Here is a 16,272-nt window from a genome sequence, read left to right on the forward strand (position 1 = left end):
CTTTAAAATCAATCCTAAATTTAAACTCTGGGTTCGGGCCTAATATCCGAGCTCGGAGCCCTCTCCCCGGACAGCACGCCAAATATGCATACCATTTATTCTATCTAACTTATTTGTAAGTGTGAACTCGTGAAGTTCATATTTTCTGGTTTTGCTCAGAATCCTGGCGGCAGCGTTCTGTATGAGCTGCAACTGTCTTATGGTCTTTTTGGGAAGGCCAGTGAGGAGTCCATTACAATAATCCACCCTGCTGGTGATGAAAGCATGCACAAGTTTCTCTAAGTCTTGTCTGGAAACAAAGCATCTAATTCTTGCAATATTTTTCAGATGATAGTATGCTGATTTAGTTATTGCTTTGACATGACTACTGAAACTAAGGTCTGACTCTAGTGTCACACCAAGATTCCTGACTTGATTTTTAGTTGTTTGACCCCTAGAATGAAGGTATGCATTCACCTTGAGAACTTCATCTTTGTTTCCAAATGCAATGACTTCAGTTTTGTCTTTGTTTAACTGAAGAAAGTTTTGACACATCCAACTGTTGACTTCATCAATGCATCGGCACAGGCAGTCAATGGGGCTGTAGTCGTTAGGCGATAGGGCTAAGTAGATCTGTGTGTCGTCTGCATAGCTGTGGTAAGCAATTTGGTTCTTTCTCATTATTTGGCTCATTGGGAGCATATACAGGTTGAACAGGAGTGGCGCAAGAATTGAGCCTTGAGGGACTCCGCATGTCATGGATGTCCACTCAGACTTATGGTCTCCTATACTCACATAATAACCTCTCCCATCTAAGTATGACCTGAACCATTTTAGGACTATCCCAGAAAGCCCCACCCAGTTTTCCAGCCTGTCAAGAAGTATGTTATGATCGACAGTGTCAAATGCAGCACTGAGGTCGAGTAGTACGAGCACTGATAATTTGCCTGAATCAGTATTTAAGCGAATATCGTTTATTATCTTTATGAGCGCTGTCTCTGTGCTGTGGTGCGGTCAGAAACCAGATTGAAAATTGTCAAAGTATCCATTCGAGCATAAGAATTTGTTCAGCTGATTGAAGACAACTTTTTCAATGATCTTGCCTATGAAAGGAAGATTTGAGATCGGCCTATAGTTGCTTAATATGGTCTTATCCAGATTGCTCTTTTTCAGGAGGGGCTTGACAACTGCAGTTTTCATGGAGTTTGGAAAACTACCAGAGAGAAGTGAGGCATTTACCACTTCTAGAAGATCTGCTTCTAAACTGTTTAACACACTTTTGAAAAATGATGTGGGAAGTGTGTCAAGAGCGCAGGTTGATGTTTTAAGGTGCTGTACGGTTTCTTCCAAAATTTTGCCATCAATTTCTTTGAAATCAGACATAGTAACTACTTTCTCAGGTGGCTCGATCTGTCTGACCCCAGTGCAACTCAAGGATGTGCTGATCACCTTTCTGATATTATTGATTTTCTCAGAGAAGAAAGAAGCAAACTCACTGCACTTGTTCTCTGAGAGCATTTCACTGGGAATCTGGCTTGGGGGGTTTGTCAGTCTCTCTACAGTAGCAAAAAGAGTGCGTGTGTTGTTTAAATTACTGTTTATAATATTTGAGAAGAAAGTCTGTCTAGCTTTGCCTAGTTCCATATTGAAAGCATGAAGGCTGTCTTTGTAGATGTTATAATGGACTACAAGTTTTGTCTTCCGCCACATGCGCTCTGCTTTTCTGCATTGTCTTTTCATATTTTGCACTGCTGTTGTTTGACCAAAGAGAAGGACATTGGTCAAACCATTGAAGAGAATGACTGGATGTTGTACGTGATAACGTGTAACCTAAATGGGATCCATGAGCTCAATTTCAAATTCTTTAATAGGATATATCTTACACCAATGCGTATTAAGAAGATGTTTATCAACGCTACAGGCTTGTGCTTTTCCTTTGATTTCCTATTTAAAGGATGCTCTAATTGTTTATCTGTGGTTTTTGTTTGATCATTATTATTATTTTTTTAGGTTTTGTACACTCTGTAACATGAAGAGAACTTTGTTGTGATACTGTTAATGTTAGTTTTCTACTAACAATAAAAATAAAATAAAACACCACATAGACATATAAACATCAAAAGCTTGATTTTCAAAGGGGGACTTTAACTTTAAGAAACGTGATGAGTCAAAATGATTATAGGTATTTTATGAGATCAATGAATAATTCTATATACCTTATTATCCGAGTTGTTTTGATTTTTAGAATGCACATTAGCTTTTTTTCTATGAAATAGTTAAATTTACAACAGCGCATAAAAATGTGATCTGAGTTTCACAAACAAAAACGTAGACAGACTGAATGAAAATGTAAATCCACTCTCTGTCAGAAGGTGATGCTTATGGAACAGAAATATAATATTGGTTTTCCCGGTAACCAAAGCAGAGCTGAGCTTATGAACAATACGCGTTACACGGAGGGAAAATGAAAAGAAAATGTCCTTTTCTCAAGGCAGTCAGTTTCCTTCAAAGATACATTCATAGAATTTATTCATAATTTCCCTCAGCACTCGGTTGTAAATTGTAAAATTTCTCATTTCATTCTGCAATTTTTTTTTAAACAAAACGAAACATAGATAGCCTATACGCTGCTGTGTCGTGTGAGACTGTTGCTTAATACTGGACAGTTTTTACTGTGAGTTTTTCAAATCCTGGCAATAAAACACGGTTTTAATGATGATTACAATATTAAAATGTAATTAACAATTACCATTAAAAAAAAGAAAAGAAAACATCAAACGAAAGTGAGCTTGGCGACCCCTGTAAACCTTTAAACCTGTATGTCGATCATTGTTTAGATAAAAATGAAAGGCTAAATTAAATCTGTTCATCATAAAGCAATCCTATATCTCTTTAAAAGACTTTCTCAAATCATATGGATTAATTTTATGATGCCTTCTTAACCTTTTTGGATCTTTTAAATTTTGTTGACTTGGACGTTCAATAGAGGGACAAAAACATTGCAAAGATAATTTCACTAAAAATATCTTAATTTGTGTTTCAAAGATGAAATGTCTATAGAATGACAACGACCTGAGGGTTAGATTATGATGACAGAATTGTTTAGGTCTTTTTGTTGTGAATGTTGTCCTGAAGCTGGTCAGTAATGTTGCTGTGTGTGATTTAGATCATGTTCCTCTCAGACTTGACTTTGTGAACATGTTTCTGGTTCTGCCGTCCCTCCAGAACAGGAAGTGTCCTTTCTGAAGAACAGCATTCTGGGTATGAAGATGCTGATAAGTTTCCTTCAGGTTAGAGGACTGAAATATAATGTATGTATCTGCATTTTATTTTTGCATACATGATGTTGCATATATTATTTATTAATTTACTTATCAGAATCTGCGGTGAATCACACCTGATTATTATAATGACGCCACCACCATTAAAAGCCCAACACATCGTGCTATAGTTTTATTTCTATAATTATTCATATTATTTGAAAATGCATGTGTATTTTATATGATTTCATTAAATATGTTTAATTTTCAAAATCCAACATTTACACATATGGATTCATTTTATTGTGTAATATTTTGTTGCAGATGACATCAGAAACCTATGATGATGTCGCCATCATACGACAGTTCTATGATAATAAAGCAGGTGAGCGTTTATATATATATATATATATATATATATTTGGGATGTAGCCTGATAAAGTATTTTTCTTTTCAAATTAGTGTTATATAAAATAACTTTAGCAATTAATCATTATTACATTATAATTGATATATTATATGTAATAGTGTACTTTAAAGTGCAGTATGAGTTTTGTTTATGAAAATAATGATTGACACATTTGTATCAGAGGGAGTAATAATGTGAGGAATGTGAGTGAAGATGTGACAGACTGTTTGGTAAGTTATTGTGTCCTGCTTTATCTCTCACTGAATAGGTCCCGTTTAATTTTCATAATTAAATATCCTAATAAATTTAAAACATTAAAGAGCTCAATGTGTTACTTTATAAACATAATACATTAATATTTTCTTGTTTTTTAACAAAAGACTATGATTATTTGGGGGAGGAGCCAAGAAAACAGGGAAGAGCTGTTTAAGTTCACATTGTTTTATATGCAGCTTTTATATGAGCAGAGTTTTTTTTTTTTTTTTTTTTTTTTTTTTATCAGAACAAGGTACATTGAAAGTATTCAGTGACAAACACTATTAAAGGCTTTGCTTTTTCAAATTTTCCACCTACAGATTCCCATCCCAACACAACAACCCCAGATGCTAGAAAAATTTTTTTTTTTAAAAAAAGGGTCCCATGTTTTGTAAAATGTTCTGGTTGATCCCCTGAGAAAATATTTAATTTTGTCAGTTTTTAAAAACATCATTAGATCACTAAGCCATGATGACATATTAGGTGGATTGTGTGATTTCCACTCTAGGAGAATTCATCTTCTAGCTATTAATGTGGCAAAAGCCAGGGCATTCTCTTTATTTTTATCTATTTGGAAGTCGTCACCTCTGACTCCAAACAGAGCCATTATTGGGTTTGGGTGAATTCTTAATTTAAAAGCTGAGTTTAAAATCTCAAAGACTGAAAACCAGAATTGTCTCAGTTTAGGACATGACCAAAACATATGGGTTAGATCTCCCTTTGATGCCTTGCAGCGGTCACACGTTTCATCTATATTTGGGTACAGTTTAGCCAATTTTGTTTTACTATAATGAATACGGTAGAGAACTTTCATCTGAATCAGATTGAGTCTTGCACAAGATGAAGTCCCATTTACTCGATCAACAGCTCTATCCCAGGTGTCTTCAGATATGTCGATTCCTAACTCTCCTATCCATTCTGTTTTGATCTTTTCTATTGATACATTTTGGAACGACATGATCAGGTTGTATATTTTTGAAATAAATCCCTTAAGGTGTGAAGGGACCCTCAGAACTAAATCTAAATGTGACTCAGAGGGCAATTGTGGAAACACAATATGAGCAGAGTTTAGTTGCTGCATATTATTAAGTTTTACTTGCAATCCATCAATATTTTATGTTACACTTAGTTTTGAAATGTACCAGATCAATTACATTTAGCTAATTTTCTACATTTAAAATAAAAGAGAATATGCTTTGCTTTCATGTTGTTTCTTATTAACTTCATCTGTGTGCTTTTTCTTTACATTTGCCATATTCTTTGTAATTAATTTGCTATATTATTTGTAATTCAAAGTGATATTATTGGACAGTCTTTCAGAGGCTTGTGAGAAATGATGTACTTTGCTCAATTGGCAAAAAATGATGATGCAACAGGACTGTGACTGAACCTCTTACCAGTTCAGAACATCACTATTAAACAGAACAACCCAGTATTTAACAATTCACTGCATCTTCAACTTATTTAAGATCATATATAGATGAACATGTGGAAAATGGATTATAATTCAGGCATGTGATCAGCTAAGGAAAAAAAGGAAACCTCCAATTTTTCTCCCTCATTCAATATGACTATGCAATAACAACTACAACAACAACAACAATAATAATGATTATTATTTACAATTTATTTTATTATTGTTTGAACTACAGTAAATTCAAACAAATCAATAAATATATTACTATTGCAATAATACTTATCTAATGTAAAATAAAAACTAACATTTAATAAAAATAATTAACATTAATAATATTACTAATATCAATTATATTGTAAATAATAATAAAATGTTAATTATAATATTTTAAGTCATCCTGCGGACCCCTATATGGAAGTTTGCTGAGGCCCCCTATAGTGGGCCCTGACCCCCTGGTTAAGAACCACTGATCCTGGGGAAGGTAAAACACTTCAAAAGGAAGTCCAATAAGGTATATATATATATATATATATATATATATATATATATATATATATATATATATATATATATATATATATATATATATAATTAGCTTTATAATGATTATTATATGTTATATGTCAATGATTATTATAATAACCTAAAGAAAATACAAATATCACTCAAATACATGTGCAGTAAAATAAGCTCTATGTTTAATAATAAAAAGATTAGTAGCTGTAAAAAGAGTAATGATCAATTTCTGTCCAAATGTCTGTCGATTTGTCCACAAGGTCAAGACTCCTGTCTGCTCCTCTTCACAATAACAAGTTCTGTGTCGCCATCTGGTGGATGAATCAAGCATTACAGTATCAAACACACTAAACACACATAACAGCTACAAATGCATAATATGATGCCAAATGAATAACTTTGGAACAGAAACTAATGTTTATTTACAAATATTATTTGAATAGCTTCTGTTTGTTGTACACAAACCAGTCCAGTTCATTTTATATATTATTAACACACTGTTTATTGTGCTCTTGGTTAGAACATAGTAGCCTACACTTAATATTATGCACAAAAATAAACTTATTAAAACATATATTTACAGCAAAACTATTTTTGTGAGTAAAATGAAGCTTCAGCAGTCAGTCATCAGTCAGTCTTGTATGTTGTTTGTGTAGATACAGGCTTTGATGCTGAATATAACCTGCAGTGTTTCTCTATCAATCTCCTGTAAGTTTAGTGTGACTTTCTCTCCACGCTGAAATATGACTGACACGAGTCTGTCCTCAGTGAAGTGTCTCTTCACACTGGAGGAGGAGTCCCGTTCATCAGCGCTCACACTTTATTGATATATATGGAGAAAATAAAAATGCTGCTGTGTGATTTGTCAGTGATTGTGTTTGATGATTTCCTCTGTTGTGTCTAATAAGGGAACAGTGAGTGTCATTGGCAGCTGTGAGAGTCTCTCTCTCTTTAGGGGACTGACAGGAGCCAGTTTCTTCAGTGTGTTTGAGGGAGCAGAGGAGAAACAGAGTCAAACAAACAGTGTGACGAGCAGAAGAAGATGGAGGGATTTCTGACACTCGTTTTACTCTCCTCTATAGTCACTAAAACCACATCTGGTAAGTACAAAATAGACTGTAAAGATATACAATTTTACCTTTTTAAATAAGCGTTTTGTTTATGATGGCATTAGACAACTAGAAAAGACTTTGTAATATCTAGAAACTAAGATCTTGACACTAGATCATTAATTATCAATTACATTTTATAAATGATTTGAGCTTTTACAGGAATCCAATTTGTTATACACTCATGCCCAGCTTTACTTGTCCAGTTCAAAATATTTATATATATTTCTATTTACCAACTTTTTACATCTTATGCTTCTTGACTTTGCATGATTCGATCCCTTTCTCTCTTTCATGTACAGATTTTGAGACTGTGAGGTTAGTTGGTGGTAACAGTCCCTGTGCTGGTAGAGTGGAGGTTCATCATAATGGTCAGTGGGGAACAGTGTGTCATTGGTACTGGGATATGACTGATGCTGCAGTGGTGTGTAGAGAGATAGGATGTGGAAAGGCTCTAGAGGCTGTGCGTAATGCTCGCTTTGGACAAGGATCAGGTAAAATCTGGATGACTCATGTGGCCTGTAGTGGATCAGAGTCAACACTGAAGAACTGTGGGTCAAGAGGATGGGGTGTTCATAATTGTCGTCATCAACATGATGCTGGAGTCAGATGCTCAGGTGAGCGGCTCCGTACATCACACTGTAATACATCACTGATCAGACTTTCATTGATACGTATTGATAAATCTTATTTGTAATTTAAAATAATTGTGTGTAATTTATTTTCAAAGCAAATTATAGACAATTAATTATTATTAAGAACTATGGGTGAATCCCATAGAACTAAAAACTATGGGTGATCGGGCTTTTTCCTCTTTGGCTCCTAAATTGTGGAATTCCCTGCCCTCTGAGATTAGGAATGCAGAATCCCTTAGTGTTTTTAAATCGTCCCTTAAAATGTATTGTTTTAGGCTAGCTTTTATGTGATTTATGTGATTACTTTGTTTGTTATTATATTGGCTTTTTATTTTTATTGTTTGGTTAGTTTTTTACTGCCTGCACTGTTATGTGTATCTTTTAATTTCATATTTTTATGTAAAGCGCTTTGAGATGCTACTTTTAAAGGTGCTATATAAAATAAAGTTTATTATTATTATATAAACATTTCATGGTCTGAACTTCTCATTAGTTTTAATCCATTAAAAAATCTGGTGTTGTTTTATGTCCATGTCATAATCATAGTGACAGATGGTCTTCTCTTTTGTGTAAATGTAATCAGAAACCAAAAACTACGGAAGGCCTAGTCTTGTTTCTGGTTCTTACCTGTGCTCTGGAAGAGTGGAGATGTATATTGGAGGTCGATGGAGCACAGTGTGTGACGCTGCCTTTGACCAGCAGGATGCAGAGGTTGTGTGTAGAGAGCTGGACTGTGGGGCTCCTGTACAGGTGCTGGGAGAAGATGCTTTTGGAAAAGGAGACGCTCAGATGTGGACACAAGAGATTCAGTGCAGAGGAGATGAATCACACATTCAACACTGTCCATCATCAACCTCACAGAATATAAACTGCACCCATGACAATGACGTGGGACTGATATGTTCTGGTAAAATATCAATGTTCAACCTCTCTACTGTATAGAGGAATCTAATTATTTGATTATTCTTGGTTTGATCAATTTCAGTAAGATCTCTGTTCTTTGTCCAGGTTACACTGACCTCAGACTGGTCAATGGTCCTGACGTCTGTTCTGGTCGAGTTGAGCGTCAGTACTTCAGTAAATGGGGCACAGTGTGTGATGCATGCTGGGATATGAGAGCTGCCAGTGTCCTCTGTAGACAGCTGAATTGTGGGATTGCTGTGTCTGTTGTGGGATCAGACTGGTTTGGAGAGGGAAGTGGTGAAATCTGGGCTGATGTCTTTGATTGTGACGGGAATGAAACAAAACTCTCAGAATGTTCCGTCTCTTCATGGAGTCGAGCTGAATGTTCTCATAGACGAGATGTTGGAGTCGTCTGCTCTGGTGAGTTCATATAACTGGAAGATTCACTGATATTGTACTGTTGAAATGAAAAAAAGTATAAAAAATAGTATTTAATCTCACCATGTGTAATTTCACAACATGTGTAGTGTCATTTCAAACTGAAAGAAAATGTTCTTGTAATTTTTTTCTGAATTAATTTATTATTATGTAAAATGTATTATAAATGTAAACCATATTTTCAAACTTGCAATATTTCAATTAAACATCAGATCTTCTCCTCAGATTCCTCTCTGGCTGTTCATGACGGTCTGGTGCGGTTGTCTGGAGAGAGACAGTGTGAGGGGGAGCTGGAAGTTTCCATCCATCAGGTCTGGAGGAGAGTTCTGCTGGACTCCTGGAGTCTCACTGAATCCTCTGTGGTCTGCAGACAGCTGGGCTGTGGCTCTGTGCTGAACTTCTCCGGCTCCTCTTCATCCAGTCCTGAACACAGTCATGAGTGTGTGATGGGCTTCCAGTGCTCTGGGAGTGAAGCTCATCTGGGAAACTGCAGCTCTCCACAAACTCTCAACTGCAGCTCCACACAACAGCTGTCAATCACCTGCCTTGGTGAGAACAACAACATCTGGGCAGATTCTTCAGTTGTTAGTGATCAATAATGTGTTTTTCTCTCTCTGAATATCAGGTCGCGGGTCCATCAGGCTGGTGGGTTCTGGGGGAGACTGTGTGATGACTCCTGGGATATTAAAGATGCCCATGTGGTGTGCAGACAGCTGCAGTGTGGAGTGGCCCTCAGTAACCAGCAGGTACCAGCCTGGTTTGGTCCTGGTTCTGGACCCATATGGCTGGATAAGGTGGAGTGTGAGGGGAATGAGACGTCCCTGTGGAACTGCTCTTCTCCAGGCTGGGGGAAACATGACTGTCAACACAAGGAGGATGTAGGAGTCGTGTGCTCAGGTAAATTGTAAAGAATAGTTTAAATAATAACATTTCAATAACCTATCAATGTGACCGATAATATCCAGTACACTTGCATAATGCACATCAACAGCAGTGTTGGGAACTGAGAATATGTTCTTATTCTGAAAATATATATAAAATATTAGAACCAATAACTGTTCTTTCACATGCATTTTTCTATGTGCTCTGACAGAGTTTTCTGAAGTAATATAGTTATCGGTACCACAACACAACATTACTTCATGAAATGCATAGCGTGACTAATGTAGTCCGAATGAATGACATTAATGAGTCGGTTCTCAGCACACAGCATAACAATTTATACAGCAATGGGTCAATTTTGTTCAGTGAATTAAAAACATGCAGTTTAGAGTAAACTTTGAGACTGAAATATAGTTACTGACTGGATGCTCATACAACAAAATGTAGCTAAATATACATAGTGTGCATTTGGTCAGTAGCATTTTTATTTGTTTAATTACAAAAGACTAAAAAGTTACTAAAAAGTCTGTGTAAACACCCTTTGCATGAATTGTTTTAAATGTTTTAAATATATTTATTATTTAAATGATCTCATCCTTTAGAAATGGATTTGCATTTTGTTTTTCCAAATATTTATACCTTAAAAGCACTAAAATAACCGTCAATTGATTTATTCGTCAAATTCTTTAATGGTTTGCATCCCAAATGAACAGATTCACATGAAAGTTGACATTGATTCTCTTCCTTGTCTTTCTAGAGTTTAAAGAGATCAGGTTAACTGAGGGCTGTGAAGGGAATGTGGAGGTTTTCTACAATGGATCCTGGGGAAATGTGTGTGTAAACCAGATGGACAGAGACACAGCGAGTCTGATCTGTCAAGAGCTGAACTGTGGAAGATCTGGAAGTGAACCCAGTTCTTCAGAGGGACTGAAGTCTCATAATTGGCTTGATTATTTTAAATGTCGACGTCATGATTCCACTCTATGGCAGTGTCCATCTTCACCCTGGGGACAGAATGACTGTGATAATAGATAGATAGATAGATAATTTATTGTCCCTTAACGGGAAATTTGTTCTCACAGATTATCATACAGCACACGCAACTGGCATATAACAGCAACAACAAAACACATGTAACAGCAACAACAAAAACACAAAAAGGTGAATGTTCAACTTTGTAGCCTATTAAGGATTGAAATTGCAGATGGTACAAAGCTCTTTTTGAAACGAGCCCTTCTCCATGTTAGGGTCCTGTATCTTCGCCCGGAGGGCAAGAGAGTGAAGTGGAAGTTGAGGGGGTGCTCTGGGTCTGTTATTATTGTCCGAGCAAGGCGGGCTATTGCTCTGTCATTGAGTTCTGAGATGTTGGGTGTAGGGGAGTGTATTATTTTTGAAGCTATGTGTGTGATTTTATTCAGTTTGTTTTTGTTGGTGACTGACAGCATGGTGTAAAAACTGGTGGAGCAGTATAACAGAATGGGCTGGATAATACTTGTGTACAGTAGTAACAGAAGATGAGGGGCAATGTAAAGGGAACTTAGTTTTCGTAGAATATGCAGACGCTGTTGGGAGCGTTTATGGATGTCCTTTATGTGATAGTCAAAAGTGAGCTTGTTATCCAGGGTGAGTCCAAGATATTTGAATTTCTCAACCTGTTCTATTATGTTGCCATGAATGGAGATCCGACTGAGACTGGGTGCATTAAAGACCAGTTCTTTTGTTTTCTCAACATTGAGATGGAGAAAATTGTCTGTGCACCAGTGTGTAAAGTGTGATATCGTGTCATGATAAGCAGCAATGCTAGTGTGATCGTTGAGGAGAGCCAGGATTGCAGTATCGTCTGAGTATTTGTAGTATGTTGTGATGGATGAAGGACTAATACAGTCATTAGTGTAGAGTGTGTAAAGAAAGGGAGAGAGGACACAGCCTTGAGGAGCTCCAGTGTTGGTTATGGTGGTGCCCGATGTGACAGACCCTATCCTCACAGCCTGTGGCCTGTTGCTCAAGAAACTGTGAATCAGATGGATGTAATGAGGTGCAACGCTGAGTTTACGTAGTTTTTTAATCATCTGATGACGTTGAATTGTATTAAAAGCTGAGCTTAAGTCCACAAAAAGAACTGCAGCAGAATTACCAGATACTTCCAGGTGTTGAAGGAGGGAATGAAGGAGACATACAACAGCATCCTCCGTCCCTCGCCTGGCTTTATAGGCAAACTGATGTTTGTCCAGCTGTGGATTGACAGTTGACAAGATGGTGCGCAGAATCAGTTTTTCATAACATTTGCTTGCTATGGGTGTGAGAGCAACAGGTCTGTAATGGTTGAGCTCTGATGGACGGGGTTTCTTTGGTAGAGGAATGATGGTGGACTTTTTCCATAAGGTGGGCCACCGTGCTGTACTGTATGACTCATGCATTATGGAATACAGAACTGGGGAGAGTTCCATTGCACAAAGCTTGAGCACCCTAGCAGGGATGCCGTCCGGCCCCATGGCCTTGCCGATTTTACACCTACTCAGCTCCTGTCGAACATTCACCTCTGTAAACGGAGTTTACTATAATGAAGTGGCCAAGATCACCTGCTCAGGTAAGAAGATATTTAACTGATTTAAGATAGTTTGACATGATCATGTTTGGTTAAATATTATTTATGATGCCTAATATTCTGATTAGTGATGTTTTGAAACTTTCATATTTCAGAGAAGGAAAATCATGAGTCTCCTCAGAGTCGTCTGACATGTTCAAACTCTCCATCTCCTCACCAGAGACAGTGTTCAAGTAAGTTTATCATAAGCTTATATTTCTTTTTTTTTCCTATATATATTCTTTTGTACAGTAAATACATTTTTATTCCACATTCAAAATTAATCACAGCTTTAAAGGCCTCCAGCTTTAGTGTGTTTTGTTGTAAATGTGTTGAAGCTGGTCAGTGATGTTGCTGTGTGTGATTTAGATCATGTTCCTCTCAGACTGAGTGGAGGTTTGGGCCGGTGCTCTGGGAGGCTGGAGGTGTATCATAACGCTGTGTGGGGTTCAGTCTGTGCTGATCTGTGGGACATCAGCGATGCTCAGGTGGTCTGCAGGCAGCTGGGTTGTGGAGCAGCACTGAGGGCTGATGGGAATTCAGTCTTTGGTGCTGGTGAAGGTGTTGTGTGGCTGAACAGAGTCGAGTGCAGAGGGAATGAGATTCACCTGTGGGACTGTCCTCTCTCCCTGAAGAACCACACTGACTGCTCCCACAAAGAGCACGCTGGACTCACCTGTGCAGGTCAGAGCAAAACACTGAGCAATATTAGTCATTTTCACATAATTTTAGTGCTAATAACTGTGTATTTGCATGATTTTTAATCTGTCTGTGTCTGTTTTGACAGATTTGTCAGTGTCCACTACTCCTGCCACAACAACATCAGCTTCTCCTCCAGTTTCTCAGACAGTGCGCTCAACATCAGTCACTCCTCCACAAACTCCTCCGGTGTCTCTCTCGGTGCTTGTGGTTGTACTGGGAGTTTTGCTCTTACTGCTCTTAGTGCCACTGCTTATACTGATTCAGCAGAACAGAGTGATGAGGAGAGGTAGGAGAGATCCAGAGACTGTCATATTGTGTGTTATTCAGTGTGTGATCAGTCATGTGTTGTGAACTGACAGCAGGTTTGTCTGTCTACACTCACAGCTCTCTCTAAGAGGAGACACAGGACGACGACTGAGGCCGTTTATGAGGAGATTCATCACAGACACAATCACTTCACTCAGAGAGGTGAGACATGAGCCGTGAATCTTATTTAATATGATTAATAAGAGAGTCTGTCAGACACTTGATGTTCATCTATTATTAGTCCTGTTAAACCTCCGGCTTTAAACCAGAGAATTCCTCACAGAAAACCACAGCGCTGCAGGTGCATGTTTATGTGTGTGTGTGTGTGTGTGGGTGTGTGTGTGGGGGGTGTGTGTGTGTGTGTGTGTGTGTATATGAGTGTCTTCCTGTGTGTATTTTGAGGGTAATAAGGAGGGGTTAATATTTTTCTAAGTCAAGGTGCAGGTGTGTGTGTGTGTTTGTCTCTTCCTGTGTGTATTTCTGGAAGGCAGTGAGGAATGGGTTCATGTGAGGATACATGTGTGTTTGCTAATAGGCCTAAAACTTAGGATTTTCTGCCTCTAATGCTTTTAAAATGTAAGTAATTAATATTTGTGTTGTGTTGTAAGTAACACAATGCTTCATGATCCAAATGAGAAATGAGGATTCAGTCTGTTTATAATGATGAATATGTTTCTGACTGTTCTGCTGTCCTTTAACAGGAAGTCTCGTCTCTGAAGAACTGCATTCTGGGTATGAAGATGCTGATGAGCTTCTCTCAGGTTAGAGAGCTGAAGTAGATCCAAATCAATAATTTGTTTTACAAATATATAAAAAATGAAATTTACACATTTTAACACTAATTCAACTGTTCACAATACTAAAACTTTTATCTTATTAGAAAAAGAGTTCAAGACTGCATATTATGATGATGTCACCAATGGCAGTGTCCTGAAAGGTCAGTGATCCCGCTGTGTCCCAATCAGAGGCTGTGTCCTCCGGAGGTCGCGTCTGAAGACTGCATACGTCATTGAGGCGGTCTCATTTAAGAAAAATACCCGTTAGATTGCAAAGTAAGAAAGAAATTTCAGTATTTTACACCTCATGAGGAATAACAGTCAATTTGATTACGGTTACTTCTCTTAAATAAGACATCCTTGATGAGGTATACAGCCTTCAAATGCGACGACCGGAGGACACAGCCTCTGAATTGGGACACAGCAAACATTCATTACCCAAAACCTGCAACAGTATATTTTACATTTATTTTGTTTCCCAAAATATAAAAAAATGCCCAAATTATACATGTTTTGATGCAGAAGAGATGATGAAGGAAATCACACCGGGATACTATGATGATGTCATCACTGATGGACTGAAACCAGATCGTGAGACAGGTGTCGTTCGGTTATTCTATAATAGGAAGAATATTTAAAATATATTAAAATCTGTATATATGTATATAGAAATATATATACATAATATATTGTCTCATGTTAAATTTACAGAATACACACCTGAGAGCTATGATGATGTAATGACAAGTGGACAGAACTCTATCAAAAATGGTGTTTACTTTTTATTGTTATTGATGTATTTTCCATAATCCTTTTATAGTGATTTATGATATTATGGGTTAATCCCATTACATTGTAAGATATAATGCAATGTTTGTGCTGTCTATATGTTCATGTGTAGTGGACACACCAGAGCATTATGATGATGTCATCATTAATGGGCAGATCTTTCAAGATGTAAAAGGTGAGTCAGACAGAACTGCATTTCATGATCACCTTCACCCACTAATATTGAACATTTCTACCATTAAAGGTGCATTGCGCAACATTTCATTTCTAACCCATACATGCTTAAACAATTGCCTGATGGGCTGAATGAGCCCTTCTCTGATCACTGCGATTGCCTCTAAAGTAAAATAAATAAGAGGGATTCGGGTCGGAATTTGAGACTGGGCGTGACGTCATGCGCGTTCAGTTGCAGTGTTGCAGTTTCGCTTGTCGCCAGAGGGGGCATAGTTCTGCAAAAACTCAGAGACTTGCGCAATGCACCTTTATAATGAATCATCATGACTTTATCAGGAGTAAATCTAATAATCTCAGACAGTCAAGAGGTGAAAGAGATCAATGACATCATTAATGACACAAGCTGATTTACAAACTACAATATGAGGTTTTTATTTCACATGTGAATCAGAGGGAGATCAGGAGGAGTATGATGATGTGAAGAACAGCAATGAAGATGAGAGGAACCTGTTGGGTAGGTTATTGTAACATTTCTATAGCATATTTCATTTTTATTTGTTATGTTTCTCATTTAAACTACATCTTGGTGTAAATATTACAATGAAAATGATCAGTTTGCTTTTGATTTTAAAAACAGACTATGATGATGTGGAGGAGGAGTCATAAAGAGGGAGGAGCCATATGACTCACTGACCACACCCACTGCCTCTTCATCAAATCATATTACAGTTCCTGGAGATATGGGGGTTTCTTAAACTGCTGTTAAAGATTCATGTTTTTATTATCTGAGATATTTTTGTATAACAGGTTACATGTATTGCAACAAATTTGTATTTTGCTGCTTGTATTTTAATATTTGGCCTATTATCTTTTATTTCACGAGTTCACATGTTAATGAAATCTGATGTAAAATTATAATGCGTATTTGGCTTGCTGTCCGGGGGGAGGGCTCCGAGCTCGGAATTCAGCCCGACCCCAGAGTACTCCCCCCTATGAATGTATAGACCATAGGTATCTATGAGCAGACCCAGCCGAGTGTGAGGTGATGGGGTGGTGGTGGGATGCTGAGAATTTTGTCATGAGACAGGAGGTAAGGGAAGGCTTTATTTATACGGGCTTCTTCTTGTGCTGATTGGAT

General features: G+C 37.4%; 1 pseudogene across 1 annotated transcript; it reads left to right on the forward strand.

The window, feature by feature from the left end:
* Positions 1-6,878: 6,878 nt before the first annotated feature.
* On the forward strand, positions 6,879-10,838 carry LOC311082204 (antigen WC1.1-like; annotated as a pseudogene). The gene is made up of 6 exons: positions 6,879-6,936; positions 7,248-7,439; positions 8,589-8,671; positions 8,760-8,903; positions 9,134-9,818; positions 10,561-10,838. The product of its transcript is annotated as an antigen WC1.1-like (transcript).
* Positions 10,839-16,272: the final 5,434 nt, after the last annotated feature.

The sequence above is a fragment of the Abramis brama genome, assembly GCF_963993115.1.
Source record: "Abramis brama genome assembly, chromosome: 4".
In the NCBI taxonomy this organism is placed as follows: Eukaryota; Metazoa; Chordata; class Actinopteri; order Cypriniformes; family Leuciscidae; genus Abramis; species Abramis brama.